At 46.7% G+C, this 16,386-nt stretch overlaps 1 protein-coding gene and 1 long non-coding RNA gene across 3 annotated transcripts in view; one reads left to right on the forward strand and one right to left on the reverse strand.

Moving 5' to 3' along the window:
• The window catches only part of stmn4 (stathmin-like 4), a 6,172-nt gene extending 4,757 nt beyond the window's left edge, over positions 1-1,415 (reverse strand). The window contains exon 1 of one of the 2 annotated variants that reach the window (XM_027015966.2): positions 1,293-1,415. The gene's annotated coding sequence lies outside the window, so the exon portion shown is untranslated. The remainder of the gene's footprint in view (positions 1-1,292) is intronic. The other variant, XM_027015967.2, reaches the window with a different exon arrangement.
• A 7,346-nt stretch (positions 1,416-8,761) lies between these two features.
• On the forward strand, positions 8,762-12,924 carry LOC118241033. Its single transcript, XR_004775804.1, has 3 exons — positions 8,762-9,033; positions 10,274-10,445; positions 11,770-12,924. It is a non-coding gene; the product is annotated as an uncharacterized LOC118241033 (long non-coding RNA).
• Positions 12,925-16,386: the final 3,462 nt, after the last annotated feature.

The following is a 16,386-nucleotide window of genomic DNA, read 5'->3' on the forward strand; positions in this document are numbered from 1 at the left end:
GGCGTGGTCTGATTAGCATGGCGTGGTCTGATTAGCATGGCGTGGTCTGATTAGCATGGCGTGTGCGAGTGTTAGAGGCACTGACATGCCTACCCTAGTACTTCATTACGAGTAATGGTGACACGGCCCCTGTGGGCAAAGGCCACATCGCCCTATCTCTCTCTCACACACACACACACACACACACACACACACACACACACACACACTCACACACACACACACACACACACTCACACACACACACACACTCACACTCACACACACACACACACACACACACATACACATACATACACACACATACACACACACACATACACATACACACACATACACATACATACACACACACACACACACACACACACACACACACACACACACACACACACACACACACACTACCCTTGCCCAACCTCCCTAACATACCCAGCGTTCTGATAAATACCCACATCCTGCAGACAATGCTGTGTATTTACATTTGTCCAGTGGAGGGACCACAGCCTCCTTTGGCACTCAGAGGTTTTTTGTTTCCAAGGTTATCTGTTTCCAAGGTTAGCCTTCTGAAACATCTTAGCAACAGAAATATCTGCAGTTACAGGCCAAATTCCGGCGCCATCTTTGTCCTTTAGTTGTTTTCAGCGGGATCCTGTTACATAACATTCAACTTTTGCCTCAAAATGGCTGTTACGAGTCTGGGCTGAGCCGTAACAGAATGGAAGGTGTATCAGCGTGTGGTTTAATGTAACCTGAATGACAGTAGCAGAATGACAGTAACTGAATGACACTAACAACATAATGGTCAGTGAAGTGCATTGAGCAAAGTAATGAACAGAGACACGAAATAAATCAATGATTTGGTATACTGTGAGTTCTAGTGGAAACATGCATGTCAGTGTTACCGTCCTTATAGACATGGAACCAAATATCTATCAGACATAAAACATTCATGCATAAATGTTTACCATTATTAACTGGCAGTTGACCAGCTATTTAAAGTGACATAATCGGATGTACCACTCAGTTCTGTCATACCACAGAAGCACGTAAAGACACACACGGGCTATGCACAACCCTTCAATTCCGCATAAACACGACGGCTAAATAATCTCATGCATTAACGCCCAACAAAAACCTGGCGTGAGAAATTACTGAGGTTGTAATGCACGATGCAGCGAGACCAGTCCCAGAGCCCAGTCTGCCTCGTAAGACCAGTACAACCATAACCACTAAACACTCAAAACACTGGAATGAAGGGCGATTTGTTTTGGGTGGGGATCGACACTTACCCCCTCTCCACGGTAATGTAGTCCTTTATCCGTGCCTCTCTCTCTCTCTCTCTCTCTTTCTCTCTATCTCTCTCTCCTGCTCTCTCTGTGTCTGCTGCTCCTCGGATACAAAAGCACAGAAGCCTCAGTGGCCGTACCACTCCTAGTGCATGACATCACCTGGCAGCGCCGCGATTGGTTGAGGCAGCTCATGGGGGATCTGCATCTCTCCTTCAGAGGATGGGGGGAGGTGGGGGCCGGTGGAGGGTTGCAGGGGAGAGAGAAATCTGGATAGAGAGAGGGAGAAAACTAGAGAGGAAGGTAAATGGATAGGAGAGAAAGAGAGCGAGAGAATGAGGGAGGGAGAGAGAAGAACAGGGGGGCTGGCTCTCGTTATGGTGTTCTGCAGGACTGTGCAACATACAGGGGTGTCTGAATTATTAACTGGTATTTCTGTGCATGCTGAAAACACCACAGTCCAAACACCACAGTCCAAACACCACAGTCGAAATGCTGTGATTCTTTTTATGATCCTCCGCTGTGCTGCGAAGACACCAGAGCATTCTTCACACGTGTAAACACAAATGACCTTAAATGGCCTGAAAGATCTGCAATAACGTTAACACTTTGACAGTTTTCCACCTGAATTATACTAAACATCTGATCGTAGCATCCTGGGCTCCTCAGTTTGTCTTCTTTGTGCTTCTCTAGCAGTCCACTCCACACGGTGACACACATGCTCAATAGAGAAGGTGCATTGCAGGGTGAAAATGTGGCAGGTATTGGGTCTTCTGTAGTAACATTGCAAACAAACCTTCTTGTGAGAGAAAATTAGAGCATGCCTGATTACTAATTCCTGTTTGCTCTGTGCAATCATGCCAGCAGAAGCAAGAAACCACTCGTAATCACCGCAGTCTGAAAGTGCCTAATCGCATCGGGATAATGAATCAGCTCTCTCAGATAAAAAGTCCTTGCTGGTTTATTGTTCTCATTTCATTTTTCTAGTCTGCTCATAAACATCGTTCTGTGGAGATGCAGAGTGTGTGTTCTAGATGGCACCCTTTTGACTGGTCAGTTCCTTTAAGCTCTGGGCGTTTCATTTGAAAAAAAATGTCTAAGGCACAAAGACGGATTGTTGCTGTTTGTCACACACACACACACAAAAACAACGTCTGACACCTGCAGATGTGGGAGGCAAGACTAAAGAGTCCCGTCTGTGGTGCAATACTGACAAGACATTTATAGGAACCTGTATGGCAACTAGCTAAAACAGCTAATATATATATATATATATATATATATATATATATATATATATATATATATATATATATATATATATATATAAAATTTTTAATATATTTTATTTGATTTTCATAACATATAGCAATAATCAGATTGCTTTTTCACTTGTTCACTTGAACAAAATGTTTAAATTGTCTTAAAGGGACCTTTGTGTTTATAGGCCACTGGTTCTTGGGTGCAACACCGACATGTGGTGCTACTGGCTGTGATGTTAGATAAAAGCCATGCCTCTTTAATCTGCTGTTTGACTTCTGCTCACATAACTTAGATGATGTCACCCAGATAACGGCGATCAGTGTTAGTGAGAGAGAGAGAGAGAGAGAGAGAGAGAGAGAGAGAGAGAGAGAGAGAGAGACTGTGTGTGCTTGTGTTGGGGGGGGAAGCACTTTTGCATTGTTGGAGTCTTGTCGCCTCGCTGAGGGTGTGTTCTGTTGTCAGGGTCCCTTTGTTTAGCCTCATTTAAAGTGCAGCGAACAGAATACCACCTTCCAGGAAAGATCTCGCACAGCAGTAATCTCTTCCATCTTCTAAACAATGACCTAATCTTTGACTGGAAATGAGTGGGCCATCAAGCGCCACGAATGAGATCACCCACACTGCAGAATTGCTCGTAACCCTCACAGCTTCCACGAGCTCCTTATCACAGCGGGTAACGCGGCTAAGGGTGGGGCTGCTGAAGAGAAGAGGCGGGTTTGGGGGAGGACATGGCCAACGCGTTAAGACTTCAGGTTGCACCAGGAGTCCACCACAGACACTTAACAAGCTTTGAAGTTCCTACGGACATACATTCCCTGGGAATATCAGTATCACCAGCCTAAGAGGTGTATATGCCTTACATGTTAAGAACACACACACACACACACAAGCCATGAAATAAACAATTTAGAGACACACTGAGACTTGCTAATATGCCAGCAGAATTGGATTCACCTCACACAGCTGTGTGCATGCACACTGAACATGAGTCACTCAGGTAGTGTGTGTGTGTGTGGAGGGGTAGTGCAATCTGACATCATCTCACTCTTTACAATGACTTCACTCACATTACTATTGATCAGGCCACAAATTAGATTGCGCATTTAAATTAAATTCAAATGACCGCATGAAGACACAGGAAGTGGACTCTTCCTCACCCGGTCCCAGAGTTCACGCAGTTGTCCCCCTTCCCCCAAATCACCACTTTTTCTTTGACTTTTTGATGCAGCACAGATTATGAACAATGAAAGAAAAGGAAGCGAGGCAGTACTTCCTGTAGTTCCTCCAGTTTCCCCTCTCCCTCTAATCAGGGCTAGTGAGAATCACCAAGAATCCTCATTAGAGATACGAGAGAATTGCTTTTCTGATTTAGTATTGAATTACTGCTCTCAAAGGCCAAAGCATCCAGCTACCACTGACAAAGAGAAAGACAGAGAGAGAGAGAAAGAGAGGAGCAACGTGAGAATAAAGGACAGGAAATGGATTTTTACTTCCATAGAGATTTGTAATTAAGACCTGGCATTTTAATGTACGCAGAATGAGCACTGCCTTGCAGAGAGTAAACAGGAAAATGCACGCACATGCAAGTGCACACATGCGCACACACACACACACACACACACACCACTTTAAGTTGGTTTTACATGAAATTGTCAACAGATTTATGTGTTGTTTTTCAATTGGGAGCCACATTATGGGTCGAGTCTGCATAGCAAGATTAATGGTTAGACTCTTAATTATTTAGACGTACATATATATATTTGAAGGAAATATTCATATCATTATACACATCACAGATTAAACTCTGAGAACACTATGTGCAGCATTTACCGTTTTAAAACACTGAGAAAATAATATGCATATGCTTTGATACACTTTACAAAAATTAAGCTTTGCAGAGAATCTGGGTCTCTGATGAGCAAGCGATGAGGAAGAGCTTCTAAACACTAGAGGAACCATGACAAGAACCAAGAGGGATAACTCATCCTCTTCTCATCCATGCCAGATAAAAACTAACAACAAAGAATGAATAAAGATGCTTTTTTTGGGCAATAACTTAAAAAAAGTCTTAAGAAATGACTAACACTGATTTTGCAGTGGTATTAAGAGTATTCAGGTAGAACCAATATGAAGTTCTAGTCCACACAGGTAACATCTAAGCCCAGTTGGGTGGGAGAGTTGAGGATGGTGGATATGGGCTGTTCACCATAGTCACATGACAGTCAGCCACAGGTTTTAATCTCACCAGGAAGGCCAGTGGCACATGCAGAGCCCTTCCTGAGATCCCAGCACTCCGCTCTACCCTCGACACGCCCGTGTGAATGAGTGATGACAGCCGGACGACAGCACCCTTGGTTAACTGCATGTCCATGAACCTCAACATCTGCACCATCTATCTGACAGGAGAGCTTGACTACATAAATACGTTTTATTGGAGGGGTTTGGTATGGAAGTGTTCCTCCCCCTGCTGTTGCTTTATAGTTCCAGGTGTTTGCTAGTAGATTTCCAGCAGCTTGTGATCTTAGTAGGTGGGATGGTTCATAAGGGGAAATAAGTTCACTCAGACCCTGGGGATCGATGCCGGGTAGTGCTGTAGATGCCAGGAACAGAATTCTGTCATCAATATGGAAATTGACAGGAAGCCAATACAGTGATAATAATACCAGAGTAATATGCACTGCACCCACATTTAACCAGTAAGCCCACGTTTAACCAGTAAGATCACGTTTAACCAGTAAGCCCACGTTTAACCAGTAAGCCCACGTTTATCTTTTTATTCTTTCCCTTCTCATCCACCCTTGGATATGCTGACACGCCAGATGCTCTCTACTCTTCTCAAGCTTGTTGCCATGGCCACAGCAATGCGTCAGCTACCACTGTGGAGGAATGGCTGAGCGCTCGCGCCCAGTGTGGCCGTGCAGCAGCAGCAGCAGAACCGTACTGGAAGCACATTAGCAAGAAAAAAGACCATCACGTTCAGTCTCTTATTTACCTTTCAGAACCCAGAATGACCTTGAAGGTCTTGAGCCACGTCATAAATCGTATCCCCCCCTAGGCCTTGAACCGAAACGGGGCGTGTTTAGGACAGTCGTGCCGTCTTTTTGAGCCGTAAGCAAGAAAGACCCCGTGCGTCGATAAAACCACGGAACGATCTCATTGCCGTTCGTCACGTCCCCGCGTCTCATGTAAGGCGGAGAACCGTCATTAACATGTGCGGTGCGAGGCACTAAATTGATCCGGTTTGCGTCCGGAATATTGCGCCCTTGAGCTCTGAGCCACAGCGACTCCGAGCCGACAGACACCGTTACGTACTGAAGCAACTATCTCGGAACATATTTCCCAGATGTTTGGCATGACTTCTGGACGTGACCCCCGCGGTCACTGGAGTACAGCAGCAGACGAGATGAGGGAGTGGGAGGATGTTTTAGAGGTCCGGTGGGTTTCACGTGAGGACGACGCGTTTGGCGGAGAACCCAGTGCTTTGCTTCACGGTGTTTCAGTACAAACGGATTCTTTGTATGTAAAGCCATACAACTGGTCTGTTCTCGATTTGTACCATATTACTGGGGTACTATACCGGGTTAATTATACTAATTACCGAGGTAAAATAACTTAATGGCATTTGGGTACTATGAGAGTCCTTAGACTTAGATACATGTATACATGTACAGATATCACGGTCTTAACGGGCGATCGAAATCGAAAACAAATCTACCAAAAGCAAATCCACAATCCGTTAACAAACTGGAACAGGCACGCTAAGGTATTACACTCAGTACTAGAATTACAAGAAACTCACGGACCCGCGCGAGACTTCACCAAATTCAGGTGCATATGATAATGCGGAGGCGTTTCCAGGGCGGGGTCAGCAGGTGAGGCCCAATCAGGAGCAGAGGAGCCCGTATGGGGTGCGGGCCTTTTGATTATTGATTGCTTAATTGATTGTTCCCAGGAGCGCTGGAAGTGAGCCGGGACGCAAAGATAGGAAATCATGGGTAATTGTCATAACGCCCTTGTATATGAGTCTGTGGCGCGGGGTTCATCTTTCTTTTTTGATAACCCTCTGTGAGCTCCTCACGCGCGGTCGGAGAGGCTTCGAGACAGCCCACGCGGCCATCTCGGTGTGTTGTGACGCTGAGCAGCACCAGTCCTGACTTGTTAAGCAGGACAAGGTGCACTGGGTCTCTGGCTACAAGAGGTGTTTTTTAAAAAACCGATGTAAATAATTCAGAAGTATTTTAGTATTAGTAATTTGAGTCAGGTTTCGATAATTGTCTTATCGGCATTACTCTTATCAGTTATTTACCTGCCTGAAATGAAATGTGTATCATTTTTAAAGCATTTAAAAAAATGTTTCAGCATATATTTAACTTGTATTTCTAAAGACTGCCGCGCGGAATTGTGCCCTGCACAATCCTCCTTCTGTGTGTGTCCAGCTCGTGGGCTGTCATGGCTCCTGCAGCAGCTAGCACCGGGAGGTGAGGTGAAACCTGCTGCTAGACCACGCTGTCTCCTGCAACTCAGCCGCGCCTCTGCAGTGGAGCTCACGCCTAACCCTGCAGATGCCTTCGCGCCCTCTTCTGGTGAACGTGTGTTACTTTATGACTGAACATTAAAATGAGCGATGAGTTTCTAATCACAACCTTCAGTTCGCACAGGCTAGACGCCCACGAGCGTGGACACATCAGTTCGCGCTACAGACGCCTAAAGCATCTTAGTTCTGTTGTAACCGTATAAACATATCTTAAAGGTTCTTTACAAACAAAACCAGGGTTCTCAGGAGTCTCTCTAAGTAGAACTTGCAATGACATAAAAGCAGAATGGAGGTCTCCTAACTCTGAGTGACACCCGCTTGGTTCTTTAAATGAAACGATACTTTTTGTTTCCTTCAGAGGGATAGATTGGGTTTGGTACTTAAAATGGACCCCAGATGAGAAGGGGAGCTTGGTCTGTGTGTGGTGTGTGTGTGGTAGCCCCTCCATGCTAAATCATATATAGGTGAGAAGATGAACAGTTATTGTTCTGGCAGAACTCTACCAGCAAGATGAGGGTAAGAAACAGCAGCTCGAAAACCACCTCGGAGAAGCTGGACTGGGGTAGAGTGGCTCCAGCTCGCTCTCGGCCCAAGTCGTGAGGTTCTGCCACTGTGAACGGACTGCACGTGCTCTTCTGATGTCATGGGGCAGACTTCATGAAGTGTCTGGCTGTGAATCATGTCCTGGAAGGCTGTATTTATCCAAGGTGAGAAGGAATCTTTGGTCTGGTTGGCTGTTCTGTGGCTCCGAGACCTGGTCATCTAGTCTTTAGTACGGTCAGAAAGAAAGCGCTTGTATGCTCGAAGGGAGTTGAGAAAGGAAGCATCTCATCAGGAACATGTAAACCATCTGTCCAACAGTAGGCTGGAGGAAGTATTCCCCTCACACCATCCGGGAACAAATCTGTTTACAGTACTGGTGGGGAAGTGTATAACTACGTTCTCACTATCTCTCCAACGGTTTAGATAAAGGGCAGCGACCTTCTCGGCCACAAATGCGAGATATTTTTCAGAGGTTGCTCATCTTCCTGTCGAGTCCTCCTCCCGTCGGGCTCAGCTATGCCGGGTTCATTAACCTTCCAGTCCTGCAGAGAATAAACTGCATTAGGTCTGGCTGGAGAGAACACCAGGCGCTGACATGCATCTGATGAGCAGATGTCCCCGGCTGTGGCGTGCCAGGGCCCCTGCAGGAATAAACCATGTCAGTAAGCCTCGGGGTGGAATGTAGCGCACATGTTGATTGTAGATGCTGCAGGTCTCTGCGTTTTTGGTTTTTTTTTTAAATCCACATATGCCTACAGTGGTAGGTTTGGCATTCTAAGTGTGTGTTTTAACATCAGAAATTGTCATGTATCAGCTTTAAACAAAACATTTCTGCTAGACAGAACCAAGGATGGACTGGCTACATATCTGTGCTTGGCTTTAGAAACCAAGATGTCTTCAATATGTTAACATAAAACCTAAATAATTAAAAAATGTAACTGTCTAGCTGAACTTTTTCGAGTTGTTACTGTGGTTTCAAAGATGATGTCTGTGGAACAACCAAACAGATTCTAATTCATCCTCTGAATCAGAGTCTGTGCCACTCAAGACGGCATGACCGTCTCACTCTGTCCGAATGTGACCCCATGCCGAGCTGTACCGAGCCATCCAGAGAGTGGCTGCGAGTGTGGCCGGACTGCAGGATGCGAGCTAGACAGCGGGTGGCGAAAGAAGCGGATTCATCCTCAGCCACGATGGATAAGAAAACAGGCATTCATGACCAGGACTGGCTGTAAAGCCTCGGCCGAGAGAAGATCTCCGCGAACCGCAGCAATGCAGTGCGATTCCACTGCCCCGCGTGCTGTTTCTCGTCTCGCACAAACGGCACACGACACAGACGCTTGCTGACCATAAAAGGACTGAGATCTCTCTGCGTGGATGGCAGAGCTGAGCTTTAACGCGACTGTAAGTGTTTTTTTCCACACAGTAGAGGCTATAGTGTGACACACACACACACACACACACAGACACATCACAGGCTTTGTCTCAGAGAGGCTCCAGAATGAATTATTACCTTCATCTGCTCTGCGATCCATAAAGCGTTTATACTCTCAAACTCCAGATACCAAGGTTGGTGCTGCCTTTGATACCGTTTCATTAAAAATGGGTGTCGGGTAAAACGCGCAGATTTGTGTTCTGCATGAGTAAACTCTGACATGGCTGGCTCAGCTGCTCAGATTCAGATCTGAAAGTTAAACTCCCCCTGCGAGCCCCTTCAACTGTGTCCATGGGCCTGTTTTGAAGGAACGTCCAATCAAGTCAGTGTTCTGATGGGCTCTCCTCTGAGCAGAGAAAGACGTTGACAGACGACTCCACCCAAGACCTGGAAAGCTTTTTTTTTTCCATGGCGGCATTTTCCTTCTTCCGCCGCCGGGCCGTTCATTCGCCACGTGCTGGAGGATGTGACGTCCCCTCGGAAGGCAAGCCTCGCCCCAGCCACTTAGGAACAGGGGGCGTAAGACGGCTCCGGCAGCCAACATGCAGAGAGGCGGTCAGGAACAGACGAGGCCCTTGGCCAGACAGGTTCCACAGGCACTCCGGGGACTGGGTCCAGCGCAGGCAGACAAAGGCTTGCTTCCAACACACACTGTGAACTCCTTCCAGCTGTGGGCAGCGTGCGAGCGTTGGAGGATGAGGAAGCAGTAAACCTTTTACAGCCTGGCACTCGCGCGTGGAGAGTAGGTCGGGTATTGCGGGACAAAGCACTGCAGCCGTTGCCTTAACTCCCCTTGGCCTGGTGTTCGTCGGCACGGAGTCCTTAGAGCTGCGCCCTAGGTCAAGAGTCAGTGAGTGCCCTGCTCCACACACAAACGTGCTCTGTACATGGCAGCTCAGATCAGATGACGAATGTAGCGGTGACGCGTCTGGGACATGGGTGCCAATGACCAGACGCTTGGCAGACTTGACCATAGTCAGACGGTAACTGAAAAGAGCTTCTCCTTTGTCTCTCTAACCATGAAGTGACGCATTTGGACTGGCTTCAGTGTGATGTGGGTTTATTTGAATGTTTACACTATACCTGCGTGCATATGTAGGCCTATTTAACAGTATATCTACTCCCTAAGTATATACTATATCATAACATATCTACTCTCTAAGTATAGCTGCTCCCAGATCAGTGATCTTTCTCTCTGTGGTTGGACAGCTCCCCGAGTCCGCCGGATCTCCCAGCATCCGACTCCTTCGTGTGTAATCCCACCAGTAGACCCACCAGGGCGACACTGAGGGAGGCCATCTGCCTCCACTGCCCTGGAACATCATCAAGGGCGCCTCTGCTGTGGAAGGAATGGCGCGTAATAACATGCTGCTCACTCAGAGTAAGTTATTAATATTTGCTTATCCGGGAGGGCCTGCCGTTATCTTCTCCCAACAGGAAACAGTCCAAGCCTTTAGCCCATTTCTGACAAGAAGGATTTCTTTCTTTCTTTATTTGGTCTACACAGTTAGAGCTTTTACTTACTGTTTTATTTCTTTTGAAAGATATCGATTCGATAGCCGCATTTCATTCTTGCATCATTAGGATTCAGTAAATGGCCCTACTCCACAGGAACACTAGAGAGGGAAGGTTGCCCACACAGTGGTGTTTGCACGCCCACCCTACCCCACCAGCCCTCTGCGGTTACACCCCCACCAGCACTCTGGGGCTACACCCCTACCCTACCCCACCAGCCCTCTGCGATTACACCCCCACCAGCACTCTGGGGCTACACCCCCACCCTACCCCACCAGCCCTCTGGAGAGGGAGGTGTGCTAACACACTAGGCTTTGCATGCCTTCGTAATGCACAGCATGTGAGGGTTAGCGGGTCACTGTTAATACTCCCTGCTGAAGAGCGTCCGCTGCTGCTTTCTTAACCAGAGTTCCTGACTGGTTGATTGAAACTTTAAATAAACATTTAAAAAAGAAACCTGGATAATGAGAAACAGACATCCTGGTTGTCATGTTTTTTGACATAAAGCAAACTCTACAAATATTTTGCATTGCACCAAAAATCCACTAGGATCCCCCCCACCCCGAGAGACGGGCTCCGATAGAGGCTCTGGGATGTGTTGGGGGGGGGGGGGGGGGGGGGGGGGGGGAAGAAAACGGGTAACAAAAATGTAAATGTTGAACCATCACTGCACCTGTAAGATTTCAGTTCTGAGCATTTAGGTAATCGAATTGTAGCCCTGAATTACAGACAGGGAGTTTCACGTCTTGTAAAGATGCCATCAGTAGTGTTGAGGCTTAGTGTACTAGGCTAACGTTTGTATACGTCTGCCAAGCTTTTTTGCTTTATGAACTGTTGATGGAATTTTGACATTTATTTTAAACACTGAATCTTGTCTACATTTGTGCTTCTTCTACAGTCAAACAGTGTGTGGATTTAAGTAAATGTTTAAATGACATAGTGCTAACAATGTGATATTTTATAGTTACACATTACAATTTGTTTTACTTTAAGTCTATTTTTGCATTAAACTGAAACAAAGTTCCAGAACATACAATTAATGCATTATTTACATTCTAGAGGAGAACAAAACCCTTTTTAATGCCTGTGTGTCCGAAATGGTGAAGTTTTGGAGAATTTTAAGAGTCTTGAGACAAGGCGAAGGAAACGTTTAGAAATCCTCTTGTAACTTATGATCGAATCATATTCAGGTATCCAAGAATGGGTTGCCTTGCTCGACACACTTCTGTTGGGAAATGGATGTGGTTTTTGCCAAGACGACCAACGTGCGTGTTTACACGAGACACGTGCGATGGCGTCCCATGCTTCAAAGGACAATGGTGTGGGTGAGGAAGGGATGCCTGGACCACATCCATGGGAAGATCTCGGCATTTCATGTGTCTGAATGCCAGATGGGAAAAGAGTGAACCTGAACCAGCTCGGCCCCTCTGCCAGGGTTGGACGGCCCAGCCTCCATGAACAACCCCTGGCCTTGTCGGAGGCTTTGATAGTCTGCCTGCATGAAAAACTGTTTCCAATTCATCACCCGGTAATGCTTCAAGCTGGATTTAGAGACATGCTACCACGGAGGCTGAGGAAGGATTACTCGCAGTCTGCTGCAGCATTCCGGACGGCCCAGTGGGAAGCATGGAGGCGAGGGGAGGCCATAAAAATCTCCTGTCTGACGCTTGCGAATGACCGACGGGGGGAAATAAACCTCATGGCTAGTTAGAAACCATTATGGAGGAAGAAGGGTGTTTGGGGTGAGGAGTGACCCAGTTGGGTATGCCCTATCGAGTTACCCACACTACCTTCCCTCAGGGACTAGAGGGCCACAAAACAGGAGGACCTGACGGCACTGACCTTGGCTGGTAAGAACCGTAGCTCCAGGTGTGAATTCCAGAGTGAGCTCATAAACAAAAAGGCTTCGAGACAGGAGAGGTGTTCACCTGACTGACATTTCTAGAGCCGTACAGTGCGTTTTCTTCAAAAATAAACACGCCAAAGTCCAGTGCAGAAGCCAAACCTTTCTGCCTGAACACTAACACGAATGCTGTGTCTTGTTGCTTGCCAAATCCCAACTTTGGTTTGAAACCTTTATGAATATACTGTAAATTGTTCTGTGGTTTTAATGGTGCTGTGAAGGCAATGAAAGGGCTGAGCTGTAATGAACATTTTCTCATAGCCCGTAATGTCATAAATATTTAGAGTTTACTTCACCCAAATGCTAAAGTGGCTGACAATGAACCTGAACAGCAGGTTAGTGTTATTCCATGTGCTTAATGCGTTAGCATGTTTGGTTATTCACTTATTCATTAGCGTTTTTGTGCTTCAATCAATCAACTAGTGCAATAAACTACTGAAACCTGCCGTTACTTTCCAGTGTGGCCAGTGCTAATTGTGAACAGCACCAGTATGCAACAGCCTTCATTTGATTTGGTGTGGGGGGCGGCAGCCATTCACTTCCTCTTTTGTTAACCCATCAGTCATCGGGATTAGAGTTTGGACCTTTGAGCCCAAATTCCGGCGTCTTCTGTTTCTCCCTGCCCACCGCGGAATGGTGTGTTTGTGTTTGTCTTTAGCTGCTATGTTCAGGGTGTTCTTAGCACACATATTTGGTTTGGTTTGGTTTGGTTTGTATCACGGACCACGACTCATGCTTGAAAGGTCATGACCTCAGCCTCAGGCTCCTGTCTCCTGGCCAAGGTCCTGTATCCTGCCTGCATTCTCTCACTCATAGTAACCAGGTCCTGCAGGCGTCCAGAAACAATAGCAACACAGAATGATGTAGAGTTCTGGATTACACAGGAATGTAGAACTTTTTGTAACAGAATGGCAGCACAGAGGTTTGGGGTTTACAGGAACTTACAAAATTAACAACACAGAATAATAGGGTTGGGTAGTAATGGGATTATGTAGTCAGGATACTTTAACGGCATTATGTATTCAAAAAGGCATATGTGTGTTCCGTTACAGTTGGAGAATAAAGACAGGTGTATCTTACAGGAGCATTTTTAAAATATGGAGATTAGGATCAGGAATCCATTCCAACATAAGACTCATTAAGCATCACTTCTTTGGTCTTTATTTCTTCGCAATGAAACAGATTAAAAGTTTCAAGTAAGTGCTGCTTCCCTGGATGCATTTCAGTACTTTTACTTAAATGTGACATCTCGATGAAATAAATGTTTTTGGGGATGATAAAGTTGATAGAGTGCAGAGTACAGCAGTTCCCACAGCCAGTTAGAGCTGCTGATTGTTACTGCTGTTATATCCTGTTCTCATGATCAGACAACAGTTTCCTGCACTCGTTATAATGTGGTGGGAGTAAAGAACCTGCATTACAGTCTGCTTTTATAAAGCTGTGCCGCGTTCTCAGCCACGTACTACTCCGTTTCCAACAGGAGTACCATCTTCGGCAAAAACGGACAAGTGCTTCTATCGCCAAACGGCGCTTCAGTTCCCACGATGCTGAAACCTTCTCCAGCTATCTGACAGAGCCTGCCAGTGTGACAGAAGTGGAGAGGCTGGCCGTTCTGTAGGGAAGGGCCTTCTCAGCAATGCTGGACTGCTGGGGAAGAGACATGTGCTTTATATGGACAACTTTAACATCTACTGAGCAGCTCTTGAGTCTGAATGGAGAAAATACAGGAGCTTGTGGGAGTTTGTTAGTGGTCGTACTGGCTCATACTGTAGGGGACCAGTGCTCTGGGACTCTTTGGCTCTTAAGGGCTTTAAAAGTAATCTTAAAGTAATGGAAAGCAATCAGATTACATTTGGTTTGTGTTACAGGTGCACCTCAACATCATTTGTAAGGCTCTTTAGCCATTTCAGTCCGATTCATCTTTGTCGGCTATTTGGTTAATGAGTTTTGTGGGCAGACAGTGTTTTGAAAGGCTGTTTATTCATGTCTGGATCGTGTGAGAAGCGGAGATGCCTGCCTCCTCTGGTGCTGTGTGGAGGTGGGGTGCTCAGGGGCTGAGTGCCCAGACTGCACGATAAACCCAGATAAACCCAGATGCACCACTCCACACAGTCCTCTAAAACACTCTCGCACTAGACATTCTCCGAACACGTATTCTCACGGTGAGAAAGCATTGTTAACTTAGGGGTGTGACGAGTCTGACCTTAGGGTCTCCATAGCAACCATTTAGTCACTGCAGTGCAGTAACACAAAGCAAATACACACTTAGTGCTACACTTCTGCTACAAGGCACTTTTTAGGCAAAAAGAAAATAAATAAAAATGCCCGGACAGCAGGTTTCTTTTTCCTCAACTAAGAGCCCCTGTTCCAAGCTAGCAGTCACGTCCTGGATTATACAGTCCTCTGCGAGGAGGTCAACACCCCTTGCTGGACAGCCTGCGTGCAGCGTGAATGCTCTCTTTCTATCTGAGCAACCAATCAGGCCTCAGCTCCATCTCACCCCTGCGTTCCAGGGTGCAGGGAGAAATGAAACAAAGCATCGGGCGTTCTACCGTGCCTGCGGCTGAAACGCTACTCTTGTTGGGTCCCTTCCCTGCCTCTATATAGGTGGACTCCACGCCCACTTCCTTCCTAATGAGGTCCATGCCTCCAGCTTGAATATGCTTGGCTTGGTTTGGGTCAGGACCTCCCGGGGGTCTCGTTTGCAGGCTGGGGTTTGGGGCAGCTGTCAGACGGCATCGGGTTGTTTCATTCTGCTCTCCAAACTTCCCGTCTTTAGTCGGAATCCTGGAGGCAGGAGCTGGAGGAGAATGTTTGACTTGTATGGAGTTTCACGGCTGGTTTTGGCGAACGGGATGCCTCCTCCCTTCGTCCACTCACACAAAGGAGGCCTTTCTGTTCCCTGTCTCTTTGGTGTCTTTACTCCTGCTCCCATTAAAGCTCCCTTTCCCCTGCATGAGTCACTGGAGCCGGAGCAACTCACCAGGTGAGTACCTTCAGTGCACGGTGGGTGTAGCACTGTTGGCTTCACCAGACCTCTGCCCGGTACTAAACACGAAGCCACTGCTCCAGGTCTGGGCCAGTAACCTCCCCACTAACCTCCCCACTACATCACAGCAGAGAAAGCCTGCTCTCCCAGAAACCTTCACCAAGCTTGTGCCGTCTGCCAGTCCTGCCCAAGAGCTCAGCGGTCGGCTGTTTCATTACTCATGCGTAGCTTTGCAGGGATCTGCTAAACTGAAATTCTCACTCGGCCATTATAGACCTTCACGTTCACATTCCTTTGGACACAAATCACATTCTTTTGGTTAGATTTGGTGTGTTTCTCCAAGAGGAACCTAATCCACCGACGCACACGCTTGGCTTTAAGAGGAACACTGACACACTTTTGACTTTTTCCCATGGAGAAACCAGGCCAGCCGATGCCAACAGAAGCACTGTTTGGGACTATTAACTGTGTGGGATCTCCAGAGTGAAGCTTGGTTCAGCTGGGAAACATTAAACTACAACTCAAACATTTAAACAACAAACCTTGTGTCATTAGTCTCTCTCGTGTGCTGCGTATGCTGTGTGTAAAAGCCAACTGGGGTTTTAGTTACTGGTTAAGGACCACAAATGTTGCGTGTCTAGGTAATGCAGGCACGGGATACAGATGTTTACTGGTCTGACTGGCAGCCACAACTAAGTAAACACTACCATGTTGTTGCCATGGCACTATTACCAGACACTGAAAAGCACCGTGTCGTGATTGCTGCATTTCTTGGCCGACACAGTGGTATCTTAAGAAGACTGTTCGGTTCTCCACTGTGAGGTCTGATGCTGCCAGACTCCACTTGCTCTGCCAGTAATAAACATCCACGATGGTGAGAAGACAGGATAATAACCCCGATCCGTGCCAACGTAT

Source organism: Electrophorus electricus, chromosome 3 (genome assembly GCF_013358815.1).
Source record: "Electrophorus electricus isolate fEleEle1 chromosome 3, fEleEle1.pri, whole genome shotgun sequence".
NCBI classification, from domain to species: Eukaryota; Metazoa; Chordata; class Actinopteri; order Gymnotiformes; family Gymnotidae; genus Electrophorus; species Electrophorus electricus.